Source organism: Grammomys surdaster, unplaced genomic scaffold (assembly GCF_004785775.1).
Source record: "Grammomys surdaster isolate TR1022 unplaced genomic scaffold, NIH_TR_1.0 1166, whole genome shotgun sequence".
NCBI classification, from domain to species: Eukaryota; Metazoa; Chordata; class Mammalia; order Rodentia; family Muridae; genus Grammomys; species Grammomys surdaster.
In genome coordinates, this window is record NW_021605585.1 from 3,465,327 (window position 1) to 3,471,350 (window position 6,024).

Below are 6,024 nucleotides of genomic sequence, written 5' to 3' on the forward strand. Positions count from 1 at the left end.
AGAGAGAGAGAGAGAGAGAGAGAGAGAGAGAGAGAGAGAGAGAGAGATATTTAAAGGAAATAGATGGAACTGGAAAATAAATATTATAGTAAAGGCTCTGGCCAAGAAGGACAAATGCCTCATGCCTTCTCTTCTATGTGAATCTTAGCTGCAATTCTTTAGATTTGTGTGTTTAACCTACAGTGTCTGGAAAGGTCAGGTAACAGAAAGAGCACATGAACTTGAGGAGGGGAAAAGCCTTAAAGGGATGAAGAGGAAGTATAACATGTGATCGGAAAGGAGGGAGGGGAAATACTGGGAGTTAAAGGTGTCAGCATGGATAGGAGGAACTGAGATGGCTAAGCAAAACTAAGAATATATGCAAAGTCTTCATGAAAAGCACTATTTGTAAGCACATTTTAAAATATAATTAAAAAGCTGGGCAGTGGTGGCGCACACCTTTAATCCCAGTACTCTGGAGAAAGAAGCAGGTGAATCTCTGTGAGTTTGAGGCCAGCCTAGTCTACAGAACTAGTTCTAGGGCAGCCAAGGCTACACAAAGAAATCCTGTCTCAAATATATATTAAAAATAAAGAGTTTAAAACAGGTTCCCTTAATGGGTAGATAATGCTTTCCTCAGAAGAAATGAGCTATTAAATGGAAAATCTCTTCACCTGGCATAAGATATCCCTCTCCAAGTGACTGACCAGTAAGTTCCCAGAAGTGGCCCAGACATCGTAAACTATTGCCATTGCTCTTGGCTGCCCACCGTAGCCAGACGGTAAAACCTTACTGCTGAGGACACAACACATTTTGGTTGTAGGTCACAGAGAAATGAAACAGGAACTGACATGGAAACTTCCTGCCTGCTGACTGTCTTCCCTGGTGCTGGAAATAGGCCACTGGAGAAGAAAAATGGTCAATGAATTTACCCAGCAGTGGACAATGAATGAGACAGTGTTAACCTGCCAGACAAGATACATCTGCTGTGCAATTGTGGCCTGACTGTCCCGGAGGTAAGGCCTGCTCAGAGAAGGAAATGGATGCCAGGTATTGTAAAGCTAGTCCAGAGCACATGTTTCAGGAGTTTATAGGCCCTAGATGGGATCCTACTACTGTTCTGTAGTCACTGTTGTTAAACGTATGTGTTTTCAGACTGCCTTCCAAATCATTATGCCCTTAGACTAGCGCTGCTTTCAGCCGTTATCAGAGAAGCTGCTTCTTGTAGCGAGCAGCAGTCATGCAGACTTGGAATTGGTCAAAATCCTGAGACTAAGTTAACTGTTGAGTCTTCAACCTTAAATGGAACAGTATACCAACATCCCACAAAACCCGAAGTTCATAGAACCTTGCAGAAGAGGGTGGAGGGCACACAGGAGGTGGAGACGAGTGCTGAGCAGTGTTTTCTGGATGACACAGCCATTGAGGTCACTGTCACAGCAGCTGTGGTCACCCTGCACAAGGCCAGAACAAGATCAAGCCAGGCAACATTCCAGCACTGATGGGAAGCTCCTGAACCTTCAACCCTCTCTGAGGGGCTCTCTGCAATTGACAGGGATTCATCTTGCTTTAGTATGGCCCTAAAGGTTGTTTACATAGGCTCCCCTATGTAAAGGTGGATGGCCCCACACCTGTGCGTATGTGTTAGACTCAATGACTTATCAAAATAAAGAAAGGAAGGAAGGAAGAAAAGGAGAGAAGGTGGGAGGAGTTAAGTATTGTAAGTAAGTAAGCCTAGGGTATAAGGGAGGATTTAAGTGTACACATGTGCAAAATTGTCAAAGAATCAATTAAAAATATTCAAAAATGAAAGTTCCATATGGAAGCCTATTACTTTGTAAGCCACTTGAAAAATAAAAATTTACATTTAAAAATTAAAATTAACATTAAAAATTAAAATAGCAGAAATAAAGGTAAAAATTAAAATTTTTGAAAAATAAAAATACTAAATAGCAAAAATAAAGGTGAACAATAAAATGAAATAGCATGTATTGTGCGCTCAGGTAATGCTTCCTCCCAGCTGGGATGGTCCCATCTTCTGTTTACTTTAGCTCTGTCAGTCAGGACACTGCTGCCAGCTCCATCACACACTTCCTGTGGTCACAGTCATCACCAACTGTGCTTAATGGCAGCTCTGTGATCTTCAAAGGTTCCTGAGATTATCTGATCATCCTCGGGATTGGTACATGATCATCTGATTATCTGTGGAATTGGTACATGATCATCTGATTATCCATGGGACTGGTACATGTTGAACAGCTTGCTGCAATTGGGAAAAAATGGTTGATTTCTGCCTGCCTTAGGGCCTTGCCTTGAATCCCACCTAGGCTGTTGCCCCTACACACTTGCCTGTTCTAGAGCCTTTCCTCATAACCACTCACTACCCTCTCCTCACAGGCAGGCGATCATGTCACAAATGAAGATACTGTCCTAAACTACAGTGCCCGCCATCTTCCTTAACTTCCTGCATTACTTCCTGTATCCCAAACATCAGTTCTCCCGTGCCCAAATCAATGAGCCACCTCACTGACCCTTTCTACTGTCCTTCTTACCTATGGGCCTGAGGTCCTTATATAGGAATGCCCAATATAGAGTAATTATGCTAACAATCCCCACAGCTGAAAAGTAGACCGGGCCGGGGATAGTGGTGTAAAAATGAACTGAGTGATGCTCCTGTGTTAGAGCTTCAAAAAGTGCTAGACAAATTTGGGTTGTTGCTATTCCTGACATTCTGGATGCTAACACGTTGGGAATCACCATCCCTCTGTTCCCTGGATGTCCTTAAGACCACATTCTGCCCTGTGTCTCATCTCATCCCAGGGGCCACCCTGGCTACTGACATTCAGTCACTAGACCATCTCAGATTCTTATCGTCCTGCTTGCTCCTGGTGACATTTCCCAGCTGACTGGAGCTGCTGAGTATGAAACTGATCCCTGCATAGACAAACAGACAGGCAGGCAGACAGACAGACAGAGATAGTTAGATCAGTCAATCTGTAAAAGGGGCTACCACATCCTTTTGGCTCTAATATTTTATATATGAATAGCTAACACATAGCTAACCTTCATGCTTCTCGTTCCTCAACCTGTGGGTTGCTACATTTTTGTGAGTCAAAAGACTTTTTCTCAAGAGTCATACATCCTGCATATCAGATATGTACAACTCATAACAATAACAAAATTACTGTATCGAAGGATCGCAGCATTAGGAAAGTTAACCACTGGCCTAGAGCATAATGCCAGCCTCACATGGGCTTCTTATACGTGTGGTTTTTGTATTTGTTCATAAGCAGTAGGTTTTTCCTAATAACATGGTGTCGAACAGTCTAAGAATGAAGTCATGAGATTTCTGTGTGCTTGTGAGAACACTCCAAGAAAAGACACATTTTTGGTCCTCAGTTTCTTCAAAACACAAAATTGTTCTTGAAATGCATTTCCATACCCCTTCCAGGTATATTGGAGTGAGTTTATTTCAGATTATTCGTCACAACTGGCTATTGTTTTATGCCTCTATTGAAAAAACATGTTTTTGCCAGGAATGGCTTATCTTTATGATTATACGCTTTTCTCCTGTGACTATTTTTTTTAAGATTTATTTATTTAATGTATAGGAGTACACTGTCCCTGTCTTCAGACACACCAGAAGAGGACATTGATCTCAATACACATGATTGTGAGCAACCATGTGGTTGATGGGAATTGAACTCAGGACCTTTGGAAGAGCAGTCAGTGTTCTTAACTGCTGAGCCCTCTCCAGAGCCTCCTGTGATTATTTTTACCCTCAGGTTATAAACTCTCTGGTGCTCTGAATAAAGTTAGTTATTGCAGGAGACTAGCCCACCTCATTTTCAGACTCCATTCTCCCAGGTCCCACCATCTTTACAGTGGTAAACATGGATTTTTTTTCCAGTTTTGATATTCCTGTACAGTTTGCATTCTCATCCCCATTCACAATAACTGGGGTATTTTCTGGAAGAAATTCAGTTAGAATAACAAATACTGTAGTGAAAAGCAATGCAGTCTGTCTTGTGCTGGGTAACTTGTAATGAACGAATGCTTGCTCAGGGCTTGTTTGCTGGTCCTGGAACTCTCTCTGTACATGAAGCTGGCCTTAAACTCAGATCATCTATCTGCTTCTACTTCATCCTCCTAAGTGCTGTAATTAAAGGCGCACGCCACCACTGCCCAGCTATGCTTAGTTCTTTTTTTTTTTAAGACTTATTTACTTTATATATATGGGTACACTGTAGCTCATCTTTAGACTGTCGCTGTCTTCAGACACACCAGAAGAGGGCATCGGATTTCATTACAGATGGTTTTGAGCCACCAAGTGGTTTCTGGAAATTGAACTCAAGACCTCTGGAGGGAGGTCAGTGCTCTTAACTGCTGAGCCATCTCTTCAGCTCCTATACTGGAATCCTAGTTCTTAAACCTGCGAAGTTTAAGCTTAAGGTGGCACCATCTGGTGAGGATCTCTTGCAGAACCATCTCAAGGGAGAACAAAAACTATAAAGAACAAATTCTTTTATTATAGCATTAACCCTGGAATTACTGACAACAACATTGAGGACTGATTACATTGGGGTTTTCCAATTGAGTTTTGGAGGAAGCGAAAACATAATGTTCACTAACCAAAAACCTTATATGACAAATACATATTCCCAGACACCACAGAGATTCAGACCTTGCAGGTCTGTTTTAGGACTGAAAGTGTACTTCTGCCAAACCCTGCACAGGCTTCTGATGAAACCCAGCCTTTGATTGTTTTAGCTCTAGAAAATGAGCATAATTAGGCAAATTCTATTTCTGATGGAAACAATGACATTTCTTCCACTAGAGGGCATAAGTTAGTTGATCCCCTGAAGGTTGGTATGCCCAGGAAGGGTGATTATCTTTCATTCCTGTGGGTGGTATGTTCAGCTCCTAACAATGCAGTTACTAGAGCAGTTGTTGCTATTGGTCTCGTGTGGTGACCACCTTTGCTAACATAGCTACTCTAAGAACTTACTAACATGAAGACATTTAAGGCCAGAGGCTGGCTAAGAACTGAAAGGCTCATTTGGACTAGTAAATCCTTCACAGAACAAGCTGTCTGCTGACAGTTGGTATATGCCACAAAGATAGTCATATTCTTTCTCTTTTGTATGGTCCACCCAAACTTTTGTTTTCCCCAAGATGCTGGAAAGCAAACTCCACTCCTCTGGAAAAGCAGCAAGTACTTTTAAATGATGAGTCTTCTCTCCAGCCCAACCACTAGGTTTTTGAGTGGGTCTCGAGAATTACAAGATGCCCATAACTAAGTAGATGGTCTGCTTTCCCTGCAATAAATTGATTTTACTGACTGTAAAAGGCATCTACTCTGGGCTCTTGCTGTGTGTGTGTGTGTATGTGTGTGTGTAAAAATATTCTGCCTGCGTGCAAAGTACGTGCACCACATATATTAAGGGCCTGAAGAGACCCGAAGGAGTCGTTGGAGCCCCTGAACTGGAGTGACCAGTTGTGAGCCATCAGATGACTATCAAAACCCAGGTATCAAAACCCAGGGCAGTGGTGTCGCACGCCTTTGATCCCAGCACTTGGGAGGCAGAGGCAGGTGGATTTCTGAGTTCGAGGCTAGCCTGGTCTACAGAGTGAGGTGAGTTCCAGGACTACACAGAGAAACCCTGTCTCGAAAAACCAAACAAACAAACAAACAAACAAACAGGTATCAAACCGTGGTCCTCCACAAAAGGAGTCAACTCTCAAATGCCACACTTCTAAAAGCGGTTTGCCCCGTGCCCTTGCATATCGGGGGCGAGGCAGTAATCCGCAGGGTGTCCCGCCCCGACCTTCGGGCTGACTGACGGCGGCAGCAAACCCAAGAAGCTGATGCCTAATTAAAGCCTCTCCCAGCGTGGGCCCGCCCTAGGCCCGGTCCTTCGAGCCTTTCTCCGCAGGCCGCGCCCGTGGTCCCGTCGTCCCCTCACCGCACTCTGCAGTGACTGCTGAGCTGACGTCTGGCCGCTGAGTCTGCACAGGATTACCTCAGCGGAGCAGCCCAGCTGC